The sequence below is a fragment of the Rutidosis leptorrhynchoides genome, chromosome 3 (genome assembly GCF_046630445.1).
Source record: "Rutidosis leptorrhynchoides isolate AG116_Rl617_1_P2 chromosome 3, CSIRO_AGI_Rlap_v1, whole genome shotgun sequence".
NCBI classification, from domain to species: domain Eukaryota; kingdom Viridiplantae; phylum Streptophyta; class Magnoliopsida; order Asterales; family Asteraceae; genus Rutidosis; species Rutidosis leptorrhynchoides.
In genome coordinates this window covers 99808218-99826180 of record NC_092335.1, presented here as the reverse complement: position 1 = coordinate 99826180, position 17963 = coordinate 99808218, and the positions used below count along the sequence as shown (strand labels likewise).

Sequence of the window (17963 nt, the reverse complement as noted above, 5' to 3'; positions counted from 1 at the left end):
AGTTTTCCGGAATAACCCTTTACCGGTGTTTGCAAAATATTTTTGTGGGTTTGGTGGGTTTCAGATTTGAAAATTTTAGCTCAAAACTTGCGGTTTTGTGTCACCCACTTGCTAACCTTGTATTTGGAAAGCAACACGTCCAGTTTACTTGTCCCGTATATTACCTTTCGGCAAACTACCGTCCGGTTGTAAAGGAAAGCGTTGAACAAGCAACTGTTAAGGCAATGTCCCGTGACATGCTTTTGATTATGGTCTATAACGTGTCGGACGCAATTACTATCCTTGGTAGGAGCAATAGTAAAGCTCACCCTTATAATTTTTCGGTCTGGCACAAGGTCCTGTCTTTGACCATGCTATGCAACCACCGTTCTTACGGTTGACACCCGATTTAGTTCAGGTGACCTAATGAATTCCAGGTGAATTCCTAGGATTTTACGTTCAATCGTAATGAACGCATTGAAAATAGGGTTTTCAGAAAACAAATCGGTTTGTAATTTTGATCAAAATATTTTCTCGTTTAAGCTCGAGCTTAGATATCATTGAATTCCATGAGTTTGAATTCTCAATCTTTAAGGTCAATCTCTAGGATTGAGTAATATCAGGCTTAAAAGCTGATTTTTGATCTTTAAGGAGATTATCCTTTCTGGGGATCTGATTCATTAGTCTTATCCAGCTAATTTGCATGGTGCCTCCCCATTGTACGAGATAAATCCTTCTCATGGTTAGGATAAATCTGACCACTTGGCGACCCTGTTTAATGCTGAGGTCCGTGGATTTCCTGCTGATTTTAGTGATGACTTTTCTAGATTTTTCGTCAACCTACAGCTGGTCTGAACGACAACTTCATGACCTAAATCAAGAAGCGCGTGTCTTTTTCGGAAGACTTTACTTCCTTTTAATGATGGAATTGATTCATCGTGTAGATCCATCTCTTCTTTTCTTTCATCGGGTAAAACAGTTTAGTTTAGTCCAAAGCAAAAGTATTTTCAGTTATTTGTTACAGATATATGTGACATATGTTTAAAATAATTTGGTAAATTTTCCCACACTTGGCTTTTTATTTTTTCTTTTTATCGTCCTCTATTCCATTTTAAATGAATTTTAACATTTTAGTTTGTTTCTCAATTTATGTCCTTTCCTAGGTAACAATAATTTCGGTGTTAAAACCTAGTTTTATCGTTCATAAATATGTATAAACATGATTTGAATTCATTTAATTGAAAATTTTGAAAAATTTTACTAGAATTGGGTAGTCAGTATATAAGACTAGGGCTGTTCTTTTTTATCAGAGAGCACTAGATTCTAATACAACTACTGCTTTACTAGTATTTTTAATGGTAACCAAGTGTTTAAACACAACTTTGATTTTAAATTACTTTTTGTGTGTTATATACTTCGTAATACTCAATACTTAATACACGTTATATCTGTAAAAATATATATATTCGAGAAACAATTCATTAATAAAATTTTTATTAAAACTAATTAATATAAATATAAATAAAAATATTTAAAGCTAAAGTAAAAAAATAAATAAATAAATCCTAATTATATATATATATATATATATATATATATATATATATATATATATATATATATATATATATATATATATATATATATTCATTAATAAAATTTTTATTAAAAATAATTAATATCAATCTAAATAAAAATATTTAAAGCTAAAGTAAAAAAAAAAAAATAAATAATATTTTTATACACTTGCTTTTTCATTATTACCCTCTCATCTATAAACAGTTTACAAAAAATACCCCAACCTCCAGGGGTAAACCGTCAATTGTTTAAATTAAAATAAAAACTCCACAAAACCACTTCGACAGCCCGTATCTTCCTCCTCGGCCCGAGTTAAATTTCACCGATCATACCGTTAAACTCGAAATAAATCTACGAACAAAACGAAACTAGGTACGTTTGAAACGGACAATTTTTAAAAAAACGCTAAACACGACAGCCCATCTCTTTCCGCTCGCCGCGAGTTAAATTTTTTCGACATCAACATCATACTTGAAATTTTTTTATGAACAAAACGAAAAAAAAGTGAGTTCGAAACGCACACTTTTTAAAAAAGTCTAAACACAACGACAGCCCGTATATTCCTGCTCGCCGCGAGTTAAATTTTTTCGACAGCACCGTTAGACTCGAAATACTTTTATCAACAAAACGAAACTAACTACGTTCGAACCGGACCATGAGCCCCCGCCGCATCGCGCGGACTGGACCCGTACTAGTTACATATTAGTATGAGATGAGATGAGATGAGATATGAGACATAGGGTAAAACCTAAATATCGTATCAACTCTAATGTTCTGCTCTAGTTACTCTGTCTTATACCATTAGCCCCACCTGTCTGCTTACGCGGTTATACCTTATTCTTCTCTGCTCCGGCCCATCGTCATCGCCGTCTGCCGGTACGATTATTTCCTTTACTTCGCATCTATGTTTTAGAATCTATAGCTTTTGTAAATAAAACATAATTATTCTGATTCTGCTTAGTTTGTTACAATCCTTAGGTTTGTTACAATCTTTATATTTAGCTTTCGTTTTCAGTGTTTATAATTTTTTGAATCATTAGGTCTGATCTGATTAATTAATTTTCCGACTTTTTTTCATTAACGACAATTTATCATTCTTGAATTTGGACTAACTTTCTAACCTTGTTTGTTTTATTACAGTATTGTAAATTGTATTTTTATTTTTATTTTAACAGAATAACTGATTTTATCTTATATATTTGCATACACGTATTTACTACCAGTTCAGGACAACAACAACAACAACAACAATGAAGAAGTATTACAATTTAAGGAGTCTTGACATATTCTGTTTGAGTTCATTTATAAAAATATTGAAAGTTATGTTCATTATGGTTGTTGTTCTCTGCTTGTGCTTGTATTCGAGTCTAGTTACGTCAAGTAACGGTAGCGGTGCGAAACAGTTACGGTTTAATCAAGAGAACGGTGAGTTTAGGATTCTGCAAGTGGCTGATATGCACTATGTTGATGGCTGGAAAACTCCTTGCGAGGATGTATTACCAAATCAGTTTGCAGATTATAATGATCTCATGACAAGACGTTTCATCTACCGTATGATTGATGCTGAGAAACCAGACCTAATTGTTTTCACCGGAGATAATATATACGGACCTGAAGCGACAGACGCAGTTAAGTCCATGAATGCAGCGTTTGCCCCTGCTATAAAGTCGAAAATCCCCTGGGTTGCAGTTTTAGGGAATCATGACCAAGAATCAACGTTGTTACGAGGAGATGTTATGAAGCATATTGTTGGAATGGACTACACTCTATCCCAATTAAATCCAAGTGGTTTTGAAAATATTGATGGTTATGGAAATTATAATCTTGAAGTTCATGGACCTGAAGGGTCGAGTAATGTTAACGAATCGATTTTAAACTTATTTTTTCTTGATAGTGGAGACTACTCAACGCACTCTTCGATTCCTGGGTATGGATGGATTAAATCTTCTCAACAGTCTTGGTTCCAACAAACGTCTAAAAGCTTGATGCTCCCGGACTTGCATATTTTCATATCCCATTGCCTGAGTATGCAAATTTGGATTCTTCAAACATTACAGGTGTAAGACAAGAAGGGATTAACTCTGCTTCTTTGAATTCGGGATTTTTTACAAGGTTAGTTGAAGATGGTGATGTAAAGGCTGTTTTCACAGGTCATGATCATATTAATGATTTCTGTGGGGAGTTAAATGGGATTCATCTTTGTTATGGTGGTGGATCTGGATATCATGCTTATGGGAAGCCTGGATGGTCAAGAAGGGCTAGGATGGTTAAGGTTTCTTTATTTAAGGAATTAAATGGTAAATGGGGTCAACTCAAGTCCATAAAAACATGGAAGCGGCTCGATGATGAAAACTTAACCGCTATTGATAATCAGTTCTTTGGAGGTATTCGTGGGGATTCAGTAGCAAGAAGCCTGTGCAGGTGTTTGGGATAGCGATTAGAAGTTGATCGATCTTATTAGTAATTTAACTAATTAATGTGATTATTTCATTTTTTAGACTATCACTTTCAAATTTGTAGGGAATGATGGATTATTATTTAACTAATGAGTAATTATGATAGTATGTTATTACAATTAAGCATCATCAATCATCAATAATATTCTCATTACTCACCTTCTAATACTCTCAACCAACAAAGCATTAGCTACTGACATATGTTTCGATTTCTTTTTAATTTGTCAGCCTTAGTATTGGGATTATTTTTATTTTTTTTTGAAAGGCAAATACATACACCCATACACGAATTTAAACACGAATATATACATGTCCACCCCGGGACTCGAACCCCTAATCTATAGGTTGAAAGGGTCACCTCGATACCACTAGGCCAATGGCCCTTTGGTTATGCAAAGGGTAGTAGTCTGTAAACCCAGTTTGCCACATGGTGTAACTTTAAATTTTTCGCTTTTTGTGAAAAATTGTTTTAATACGGAGTATTATCCATGTTTTTTCCAAAAATAAAAAATAAAACAAGCACACTCTTAATAATCAAATTAAAGTACTACGTAGTTTGTAAGAGTTAACTTTTAAATTACACTCTTATTACATCTTATTATCTTAATTCAATTGACATGTACATTACAAAGTAATATTCCATTCGTTATCCGCAACGAAGCACGTACCTCCTATCACTCGTTTATAGTTTTATACTATTGATGACACCTACGTAATTGTAGATTAATATGCATGTAATGAAGTCTGAGAATGAGAAGTGAATAATGGAATTTTAATTGTGCTATGATTCTATGAAAGCACATAATATACATATACATGTTACTAGAATGATGTATGTAACAATTATTTGTGCTATTATGGTTTCTTTTATACTTCTTCCGTTGTCTTTGTTGTAAATTTCAACAGTAAAGATTGTGTTTGGTCTACATGTTCTTAGTTTTTGTGGTGTAGTTTGACTTTTGTGGTGTAGTTTGTCTTTAGTTCAGTTTTGTTGTTGTAGATCGTCAAGCAATGATGGTTCACTTTGTTATATCTCGGTGGAGTTCGATTAAGATTCCGGCCAAACTTTGACAGCCAATTGCAAACGTTGTTTTCAAGAATCCGACATCAGAGGCTCAAAGCTGGAGCATGATCGGGTTTTAATTCAAGCATTTCGTTTTTGCGTCTCTATTGTGTAAAATGTTTTTTGGGTTTTAAATCGATTGCTTATAATTTTTTTCCTGTGTGTTCGTTTTCTGAGCAACATTCGGAGCTTTTATTTGGGAATTTTAGTTTGATTTGCTGTGCAAGTGGTAAAATTATAAGTGAAGGATATGAAAGAAACTGTCGGGGGGTAATATATGAGCTATACGGAGACAAGTGCTATTTGCTGGATGACCAAATAATCCCGTGATACAATTGAGCTCAGATTACAAGTCCCAAGTAAACAACCTTAATTGTTGACCCAATAATCCCTACAAGACAGTAAGCCAAATTAAGTCACAATCACAAGTAAACAGCCCTTTAGTGATCATTTCAACACTTTTTACATCAAATTTGTTGGGATTTGTAGAATCTATAAGACAAGCGATTTAAACCAACTACTAAACCAAGAACGATAAATGAACTACCTAAAACATATGAACAATAAACGAACTACATATGAACCATATATAAAAACATAAAACGACACAAGGATTTAACCTGGTTATATCCCAAGTTCAAACACGGAGAAGAGTATACTCCACATGCGCAAACTAGATCTTTTACTATAATTTTTGTGCACACAATTACACGTTACATGATTATAGTGCTAAACGAGTTAGAAACCAAACGCAACAAGGCTCTTAATCGCATTCAAACTGAGAATGATTTTTGCGATCGCAAAAAACCGATTAGCGTCGCGAGACTACACGATCAGAACACCAGTTTTTCTGTTAGCACTTTCGTAACCGTGAGTGCATTCATTAGGATTGCGAGATTTTTGTCATCCTTGTTTCAAGTCTTTTTCACACACTACAAAAATCTCCCATTTGAAGGAGACATTAAATAAACTCATACCGATTTTCAACCGAAAATTCATCTCAACTGTCAATTGTGTTTACACAACCCACGGCAACCCCAGATTAGTCGATTAACAACTCCTTTTAATACCGCTGGATGAGACACCCGAATCACTTTGCACTTCCACATCGCTATGCTACGAGGGAAGGAAGTCTTTCGACATCAAAAACCATTGCTGAGTGATAATCCAATCTCTTAGTTATTAACTTGGGTCATCTCGGTTTTTTCGCCACCATCTTCTTAAACCAGAAGATCATCTTCTTACACTTAAAGATACATTGAAGTGATAGAGCCTCAAATACAAGATTCTTTCATGAGACAAAACAGCCTCACCCATCGCTCTAGACAAGTCCAATCGTGTTAAATCCGTGTCAACGATCACTCGTACAGAATTAACCCGTATACCTATAATTTTTCTTCCCAACAATCAGAAAACCTCAGCATACGCCTTTGTAGACTATTTATCATGGCACCCAGTGATAACACAATCTCCACCTCGAAATCTACCACCTTTTCAACTTTTCGCTTCCACGCTGATACACTGACCTCCTCATAGCTATGAATTTCACAAACCTTGTCTTCTCATTCCATGCACGTACCTACTATTCGAGTAAGAATTAAAACACGGTTACTCGATAAGAAACTTGGTTCGTACCACCGGTCAGTCGCAAATTATTTTACCATCAGAGAGTAAAACAAGTATTCGAAGCCCCAGTGTTATCCGGAATCAACGCAATAAACCTGAGAACATTTGGGAAACATGTCACTCAACTATCTCCACAACTTCACTAGTCGTCCAACTCTCACTAGCTCGATAACTTTCGTCGATTACCAAACTCACACCGAGTTCCCGACACCCTCAACAATACTAGAAAGCTCAATTTTCGGAACTTACAAAATTATCCACTCCATCCATCACCTAAAGACCCCTAATTGATCACCTTCGAAGAAAAACCGCTAACATTGTTGAACCATCAACCAAACCCGAGCAACAGTTGAATGTGTTTTATCCGGCACCCTTCGACAACCAATTTCCCTAGTGAGAGAAGCTCAAGACCGCGCTAATATTCCGAACACCATGGAATATTGACCAAACACTCATAATCATCTCATTTCAAAACCGCAAGTACCAAACTTCTACGATAACTCCAACTATGGACTTTAACCGAATGTGTTCCCGTTCATTACAATACCGCCCAAATCTGAGTTAAACCACCCTACCGAGCTCCCATAACAAACTACCATTTCCAAAAACTTTGCTTGTATCGCCCGAAGTTTTCGAGACAAAATCGTCTCGCACTCGCGTCATCAAACCCGAAGAGTTCATCCTGAAACTGCAGCAACTTCAAAAAACCGTACCTAAAATTTCAACGGTCCGATCATCGCAAAAATTTTACTACACGTAGACTCATTTATCTAATATTCAAAGCGATCAAACGGGAAACGAACCCGTTATGAATTTGCTTCTACAGCTGCGCATGAACATCTGAATTTAGCTCAAGCATTCCTTCGCACAGGATAACGAGGAACGAGACTAATTCTGATTGATCAATTCTTGTATATCAAGATCGTACTCGGTAAGTTCATCGTGGGCAACCTGAATAAAATCCCTTGATTATGTTACATGTTGCAAACAAAACCCTAGGTCTGTCGTTTAATAACGCTGATATCAAAGCTACAGGTTACGATAACGGGTTACTAACTCAAGAATGATAAGCGAACTAGCTAACACATATGAACAATAGATAAATACATAAAACGAACGATTTAACGTGATTATATCCCAACACCAAACACGGAGATGACTTTACACCGCGGACGCAAATAAGAGATATCTACTATAATTTTCGTGCACACTATTACGTGTTACATGGGGATGTATTTATAGTACTATACGAGTTAGAAACGAAACACAACATAGACTCCTAATTGCATTCAAACTGCTTGCGCCCAACCTGATTTTTGCAACCGCGAAATCCCTATTAGACTCCTAATCGCATTCAAATTGCCTGCGCCCAACCTGATTAATAATTTATAATTAATAATAAATAAAAATAAAAATATTTAGAGCTAAAGTCGAAAACAAAAAAAAAAAAATCCCTACTTTACATATTAATATGAGATGAGATATGAGACAGAGGGTAAACCTAAACATCGATGTATCTAAAGTTCTGCTCTAGTTACTCTGTGTTATACCATTAGCCCCTGCTGTATGCTTACGCGGTTATACCTTATTCTTCTCTGCTCCGGCACATCGTCACCGCCGTCCGCCGGTACGATTCTTCCTTTACTTCGCATCTATGTTTTTGAATCTATAACGTCTGTAAATAAAACATAATTATTCTGATTCTGCTTAGTTTGTTGCAATCATGAGGTTTAGCTTTCGTTTCAGTGTTCGTAATTTTTTACCGGAAAATATTAACGTTTGTTCGAGCTTATGAATCGACTTTTATGTTACCGTATTTATTATATGATCTGACCTGATTGATTAATTTTCCTACTTTTTTTCATTAACGACAATTTATCATTCTTGAATTTGGACTAACTTTCTAACCTTGTTTGTTTTATTACAGTATTGTATTTTTATTTTAACAGAATAACCGATTTTATCTTATATATTTGCATACACGTATTTACTACCAGTTCAGGACAACAACAATGAAGAAGTATTACAATTTAAGGAGTCTTGACATATTCTGTTTGAGTTCATTTATAAAAATATTGAAAGTTATGTTCATTATGGCTGCTGTTCTCTGCTTGTGCTTGTATTCGAGTCTAGTTACGTCAAGTAACGGTAGCGGTGCGAAGCAGTTACGGTTTAATCAAGAGAACGGTGAGTTTAGGATTCTGCAAGTGGCTGATATGCACTATGTTGATGGCTGGAAAACTCCTTGCGAGGATGTATTACCAAATCAGTTTGCAGATTGTAATGATCTCATGACAAGACGTTTCATCTACCGTATGATTGATGCTGAGAAACCAGACCTAATTGTTTTCACCGGAGATAATATCTACGGACCTGATGCCACAGACGCAGTTGAGTCCATGAATGCAGCGTTTGCCCCTGCTATAAAGTCGAAAATCCCCTGGGTTGCAGTTTTAGGGAATCATGACCAAGAATCAACGTTGTTACGAGGAGATGTTATGAAGCATATTGTTGGAATGGAGAACACTCTATCCCAATTAAATCCAACTGGTTTTGATAATTTTGATGGTTATGGAAATTATAATCTTGAAGTTCATGGAGCTATAGGGTCGAGTTACGTTGACGAATCGATTTTAAACTTATACTTTCTTGATAGTGGAGACTACTCAACAGTTTCTTCGATTCCTGGGTAAGGATGGATTAAACCGTCTCAGCAGTTTTGGTTGAAACAAACGTCTGAAAAGCTTCAAAAGATGTCAGATGCTCCTCCCGGACTTGCATATTTTCATATCCCATTGCCCGAGTATGCAGATTTGGATCCTTTAAGCATTACAGGTGTAAGACAAGAAGGGATTAGCTCTGCTTCTTTGAATTCGGGCTTTTTTACAACTTTAGTTGAACAAGAGGATGTAAAGGCTGTTTTTACAGGTCATGATCATCTTAACGATTTCTGTGGGGATTTAAAAGGGATTTATCTTTGTTATGGTGGTGGATCTGGATATCATGCTTATGGGAAGGTTGGATGGTCAAGAAGGGCTAGGTTGGTTAAGGTTTCTTTATTTCAGGAATTAAATGGTGAATGGGGTCAAGTCAAGTCTATAAAAACATGGAAGCGGCTTGATGATGAAAACTTAACCGCTATTGATGATCAGGTTCTTTGGAGGTATTGGTGGGGGAGTAGTAGTAGCAAGAAGCCTGTGGATGTGGAGGTGGAGGTGTTTGGGGTAGCGATTAGAAGTTGATCTTATTAGTAAATTAACTAATTAATGTGATTATTGTTGTAAATTTAGTAGTAAAATATGGATGGTAATTAGTCAAATATGGATAGTAAAATTTGTACTATATATATATGTGGATAATGAACACACATATACACACCATTTTTCTTACATATAAGAAATATACTATCTCTCTCTTCCATTACTACTCTCTCATATTTAAGGATTGTATAGGCTTAGGTCAAAATTAGTTATAAGCCTTCTGAATTATAACACGTTATCAGCACGAAGAGCTTAGTGTAATCAAAGGATATCTCAAATGATCACGAGTCACTAATCAAGGTATGAAATTATTAAGGTTTTTCAGACTCGGACATATCAAATTTTGGACTACTAACATTTTTGAACTACTAATTTTTATTAAGTTCTTAGTGCATTTGTATTTTTCTTATTATATGGTTGGCTCTGCCACCTAAATTATATATGGTCGACACTGTCGCCTAACTATCATTTATGTTTACTAACTTTTATTAACTTCACTAACATTTATATTTATGTTATTTAAGTTATATATGGCCGGTTATACCGCCTGAATTATATTTTCTGTAATCTAACTCTTATTAACTTCACTAACATTTATATTTATGTTAATAAGACCTCATGATTGTACGCAACACGTCATTTGACAACACGGTACTTTATGTACGCAACACGTCATTTGACAACACGGTACCATGGGTCGAGATTAATTTCGATCAATACGAATACGATGGGATCTTTATATGTCATCTAACATTTATGATTACTTATGCAATTAATCATTATTTATTTCATGCATACTAATGTTTATTCTTAAAATTTATTATTTATGTATAATTTCTTATTTTGGTTGATCGTTTATGGTGTCTGCTCCAGAAAGTAAGCTTCAAAGATGAATGGTAGGTAAGGGTTTGTTTGTTTTATGGATCCTGATTATTTTACTCCATATAATTTTTTTTTACCAGTTAAAAAAATGGGGAAAGCAACACGTAGGCTACTAACCCAACTACCCACTTTCAGTGAAGGAACATGTGGTCTAGTAACTTTAAATATCCACTTTCAAAACGACTAAAATAAGGTGTTTCTATAAAAAAAAAGAATTCGTGATTTTGATTTTAGATACCAAGTACATGAAGAAATATTGGTATGTAAGGAAGTGGGTGATTTTAGATACAGAGAATGAACCAATGAAAAAGATAAAGAGTAAACATACAGGTGGGTGTTATGTAAATACGTGTCTCACCAATAACCTCTCACTAATAATCTTGTCAACCTAACACTAAGAAAGTAGTTGAATCTCAAAAGAAAGTTACGAGTTCAGAAAGACAAAAGTACTGTTCACCGAGTCAACAAAAAATTAAAAAGGGTAATATAGAAGTAATAGTAGAAAAAGATAATCGAAACATTTGTTACTCCGTAATTTCTATTTTAACATGTATAATTTATTAGTATTATTAAATTATGTGATAATTAAATCTAACTTTGGAACCAAGATAGATGTTTAGTTATATGCGAAAGTGTAGGATATGTTACCTAGCTCTATTCGTGACAACAAAATAATTACTCGTATATTTTGAGACATGCATGAGTAAATCAAGGATTTCGATATGTGCAAAATACTAAATTACTAACATGATGCATTTAACTCAGTAGAAAGTTCTTTTTAAACAAAAAGTTTTTTTTTTTATAATTTACGGGTAACGTAAAAAAAAAAAGTTTTTTTTATGGAACAACAGTCGTTAATTATTACTCGGTTACTTCTCAAATTAAAGTACGGAGAACATTTGTTTATGTTAAAAAAAAAAAAAAAAAAACTTTTTCCAAACTTGTCAAATGTTTTGTTAAAAACGTGACCGTTGAAAAAAAAAAAGGAGGTTGAATAATAAAACTTAAAAAAAAAACAAATTATTTTTTTTAAAGGTGTGCATCAAAATGGCCCGTTTAATAATGGGGAGTTAAAAATATAGTCAAATTGTTTCAATGAACAAGAGTTCAATTGGATGTCTCTTAAATATATATATATATATATATATATATATATATATATATATATATATATATATATATATATATATATATATCTAAAGCTTCTACTATGACTCTATTTCCGGAGAGGGAAGGAAATGAGATCTTTTCAATTTTAAAGGAATGATTGAATGAAAAATATCAACGGCTTCCGTTCCTTTGTTTTCTAATACTAATAAATTAAATCTATTTTCATTTCATTTCTCCTCAATAATTTGGTAAGGCATACTAAATCTTTTGAATATAGGGAGATGGATGAGTGGTTGTAGTACTCCACAAAACCCATGATATACAAACAAACAAATAATTAACCAAGATTTATTCGATATGCATAGTTTCGGAAATTACAAACCATTATATGTGAAAATAATATTTTCAGATTAATTACATGAATATTGAATGATATGATATGTTTAAACACATTATACTACTCGTATATCACTGTCAAATATTAGAAATCACATCATCTAAAAATTCAAATGAGTCCTTGAACATGGATGCCAATTAAAACATCAGTGAATGCAATTATGCAAACATAATTGGTGTTTAAAAATGAAAATGCAGCGCATATGATAAAAAGCGAATATGATGAAAAGCGCAGCGTATATGATGAAAAGCGCAGCGTATATGATGAAAAGCGCATATGATTAAAAGCGCATATGATGAAAAACACAGTACATATGATTAAAAGCGTATATGGTGAAAATGATATATGATGAAAAAGCACATATGGTGATTTATGAAAAAAAAAAAAAAAAAACACATATGGTGATTAATGGAAAGCACATACGGTGATTAATGAAAAGTATATTGTGAAAAGGAATCACAAATGTTTCTTGAAAGAATTCAAGGTAAGATATATGAACCAATTCATCCATCATGTGAACCATTTTGATATTTCATGGTTCTAATAGACGCATCTAGCGGATGGTCTCATATTTGTATGTTATCAAGCCGTAATATGGCATTTGCAAAGTTTCTTGCACAAATTATTAAATTGAGAACACATTATTCTGATTACACCATTAAAAGGATGAGACTTGATAATGCTGGTGAGTTAACATCTCAAGCATTTAATGATCATTATATATCTACAGGGATTGTTGTTGAACATCCAGTTGCTCATGTGCATACACAAAATTGGTTTAGCTAAATCAATAGATAAACGCTTGCAACTAATAACTAGACAATGATAATGAGTACAAAACTCTCAATATTTATATGTGGACATGTAAATTTACATGCTGCGACATTAATTCGCATTATACCATGTGGAAGTCATAAATATTTTCACTTACTACTTCATTTTGGCCAAGAGCCAAATATTTTCCACCTTAGAACATTGGTTGTGCAGTGTATGTTCAAATTGTATCACCACAACACAATAAAATGGTTCTTCAAAGAAAGATGGCAATATATTTTGGATATAAAACATCTTCAATCATAAGATATATATTGAACCCATGATGGGTGATATTTTTACAGCACGTTTTTGCTGATTGTCATTTTAATAAAACATTGTTCCCTAGATTAGGGGGAGAAATAAAAAAAAAATGATGCTTCATGATGTGAACATCAATTAAGGTATATTGAACTCGCACAAAAGAATGTGAAACGAAAGTTCAAAAATAATGCATATGCAAGAACTTGCAAATTAATTACTTTATGCACTTACGAATATAAAAAAAAAAAGGTGACTAAATCATATATACCAGCGATAAATGCTCCAGCTCGAATTGAAATTCCAAAAGTTGGCAATAATGTCACTATTGAGTCTTTGCCACGCATCAAACGTGGAAGATCGATTGGTTCCGAAGATAAAAAATCCTCGAAAAAGAAAATCAGCTGATAATGAGGTAAAAGAAAGTGTTCAAGAAGAACCACAAATCAATATTCCTTCTGCAGAGGATATTGATAAATGAAAATACTAAAATTGCGATAAATTATGCAATATTATGGAACCAAAATGAAATTAAAATCTCTATGAGATATTTTCATATAATGTTACAATGACTTCATGAATAAAGATGATGATCTGGAGCTAAAATCTATCATTGAATATACAAAATGGACATGATTGAGCTCAATGGAAAGGAGCAATACGAGCTGAATTAGAATCGCTCGATAAAAGAAAAGTTTTCGGATCAATCGTTATCACTTTTAAAGATGTGAAACGTATGGGATACAAATGAATTTTTATCCGAAAAGAAATGTTCAAATGAAGTTACAAGGCAAAACTAGACTTGTAACTCAATATTTCCCACAAAGACCAGAAATGAATTAGGAGGAAAACTTATCCTCCTGTAATGGATACAATTACTTATTAGATACTTAATAAACCTGGTAGTTATTTAAATGCATCTCATGAATGTTGTTACTACTTATCTGTATGGATCACTTAATAGTGATATATATATGAATATACCTAAAGGGTTAAGGTATCATAAGCATCTAATGTAAAACCCAAGGGAATATATTCCATTAAATCACAAAGATTTCTAAATGGGTTTATACAAACGGGACGTATGTGGCATAACCGATTAAATGACTACTTGATAAAAAAAAATGGGTATACTTATAAACTTATTTTGCACGTATGTTTTATAAAAACAATGTTCGGATATCTGATCGTAGTTGTTTATGTCAATGTTCTTAACATCATATGAACAGATAAAGAAATCTATGAAATTATTCAACTTCTAAAGAATTATTTTGAAATAAAAAATCTTGAAAAAACCAAGTATTACCTTGGATTGCAAATTGAGCATATGCCTAATGGTCTACTTGTACATCAAACAACTTATACTGAAAAGATTTTAAAACATTTTTTAAAGATAAAACCAATTGGTTGTTAGATCACTCAATATTGAGACTGATCCATTTCATCCCCAAGAAGATCATGAAGATATTAACGGATCAGAAGCTCCATATATTAGTGCAATTGGGACTGTTATGTATCTTACAAATTGTACAAGACCTGACATTTCTTTTGCAGTTAATTTGTTGACAAGGTTCAACTCAGCCCTTACAAAAAGACATTGAAATGGGACAAACACATATTTTAATACCCTTGAGAAACTGCTGATTTAAAATTATTTTATTCTAACGTTTCAAAACAAGATTTGGTTGATTATGTATATGCAGGTCATTCATCAAATCCTCATAAAGATAAATCTCAAACTCGATATGTACTCCTAAATGGAGGTACCACAAAATCATGGCGTTCTTAAAACAAACACTTGTTGCAACATCATCAAATCATGGCGAAGTGATTGCATTATATGAAACTACTCGAAAATGTGTTTGGTTGAGATCAATGACACAAATCATTATTGATTCTTGTGGACTAGAACGCTATAAAAGACTAAAAACTATCTTCACCAACAACTATATATGAAGATAATGCAGCTTGCATAATACAATGAAAGAAGAGTATCAAAAGTGACTGAACAAAATATAAATACTGACGAGGCGCCAAAGCCATAGACGGTCTTAACGGTCATAAGTTTGATGGAAAAGAATGGTATGTTGGTAAGGCTCAGAAAAAGACTGAAAGGGAATAGGAATTGAAACAACAGTTTGAACAAACCATGAAGGAGACTATAGACAAATCACGTGGACCAAACTTGTACATAAAAGATTTAGATGATACAGTTTCAGATGAAAACCTCAGATTCTTCTCATATACTCAAGATCTCGTAAAAGACAACCAGATTAAAATGAGATACGTTCAATCAACAACTCTGTTGATCTTTATACCAAAGCACTGTCAATCGCTGTTTTTCAAAACATACATTCACAATATTGGCATGAGGTAAGTTCAAAAGATGTGACGACTCAGCGTTGTCTACTTGAGGGGGAGTCAACTCTATGCTGCACTCTTTTTCCCTTAGCTAAAGTTTTATCCCACTGGGTTTTCTTTAGCAAGGTTTTTAACGAGGCAGTATTAATTGCTCTTTAAAAAAATTACCATCCAAGGGGGAGTGTTGTAAATTTAGTAGTAAAATATGGATGGTAATTAGTCAAATATGGATAGTAAAATTTGTACTATATATATATGTGGATAATGAACACACATATACACACCATTTTTCTTACATATAAGAAATATACTATCTCTCTCTTCCATTACTACTCTCTCATATTTAAGGATTGTATAGGCTTAGGTCAAAATTAGTTATAAGCCTTCTGAATTATAACAATTATTTCATTTTTTAGACTATCACCTTCAAATTTGTATGGAATGATGGATTATTAATTAACTAATGAGTAATTATGATAGTATCTCATTACAATTAAGCATCATCAATCATCAATAATATTCTCATTACTCACCTTCTAATACTCTCAACCAACCAAGCATTAGCTACTAACATATGTTTTGATTTCTTTTTAACTTGTTAGCCTTAGTATTGGGCTTATGCAAATGGGTAGTAGTCTCTAAACCAGTTTGTCACATGGTGTAACTCTAAATTTTTTCGCTTTTGTTGAAAAATTGTTTTAATATGGAGTATTATCCATGTTTTTTGTCAAAAAAAAAAAAAAATAATAATAAAAAAAAATAAAAAAAAAATAAACCTCTTAATAATCACATTTAATTACAACGTAGTTTGTAAGAGTTAAACTTTTAAGTTGTGATTTAAAAATAATAAACATAATTAACTGAATTCACCCCCGAAATGGATTTTTGGATTGGAATATCAGATTTTTCGAATTACGAATTTAGATATTTTGAACACCCCTAGGTTAGGTTCACTGACAAATACACATTTCATAAATTTTATAACAAAATATTGTTTTTCTTAAGATCAATTCGTTTGAAGAATTTCGAAAGAAAATTAGTTTACGACAAGTTTAGTGAATTCGAAAGAGTTCATGTATGACACGTTCAAACTTGATACACGAGTACCTAATAAAAAGTCTTCGGTTACGAACTTGGAACAAACTAGACACAATGAACTGACAAAAAAATTGCAAACCTGTTCAAACGAATAATGTATTTTGTCAATTATTTATTTTTTTAAAAGTGTATTTTGTTATATAAAAAAATTTGACCGCCGCTTAGAACTTAAATTAAACTTTCATGGAGGTTTAAAACCCATGAAAATTTGATGCGTCTCGCACTTTTTCCTTCTTCTTTATTTTAACCTACTTATTACCGGAGGTCCATTCGGAAACACTCTTTCTATCTATAGAACATTGAGAAAGAGGATTTCCTCTACTCTTGTGTGTTTCACTATGAGTAGAGAAATGACTTCCCTTTATTATAAGATAGGAGAAGGATGTCTCTACATCTTAACTCCTCCATACGTCACTTTTGTGAGCTTGAGTTTTGTTGTTGTTGTATTAATGCGTCTTTACCAATTTCCCTAGAAGATAATGGCTTAGTATGTCCTTTTAGTCCTTTTAAGTCTTCCGATTTCCATATACCACTAATCATATTTTAAAGTGTTGTATATTACAATGGTATAATGTATGATTAGTGGTGTATGATCAAGTTATACACCGTTTATGCAGGAACTTTGATTACGTTTTTATCGTTATATATGTCAGAACTCAGAACCCGCCTTACGTCATGGTGAATTCAACTATCTACGGGATTAAGTAGGAGTTTGTAGGCAACAATCGGTTGTCACCAACTCATGTGCCGCTTTAAACATTGACTCATCTGAATGTTCACGTTACATTACAGGGCAACCAACATAGAAGTAATCGAGCTCAACACAGGTACATAATTGTCTTTCGCTGTTCCCAAATTTTGTTGATTGGTAGTAATTGTATTGACTATGTATGTATGCAGATATTAGCAACAGTTTTTAGGGACTGTTTACTGATGAACAAGGAAATCTTAAAGCTTTATGAAAGAAGTCGTTAATTCGGGTTGTACCGTGTATTCGTACATGTGTTCTTCACTTTTTATTAACTTCACTTATAGTGCAAATCAAAATGCATATGTCGTACTCTGCTTTCAAATCTCCT

The 17963-nt window shown here is 33.3% G+C and overlaps 2 pseudogenes; both read left to right on the top strand.

Annotated features, from left to right (window-relative positions):
- Positions 1-2314: 2314 nt before the first annotated feature.
- LOC139896563 (probable inactive purple acid phosphatase 29) lies at positions 2315-4075 on the top strand (annotated as a pseudogene).
- Positions 4076-8206: 4131 nt separating this feature from the next.
- LOC139896562 (probable inactive purple acid phosphatase 29) lies at positions 8207-16251 on the top strand (annotated as a pseudogene).
- The last annotated feature ends 1712 nt before the right edge of the window (positions 16252-17963 follow it).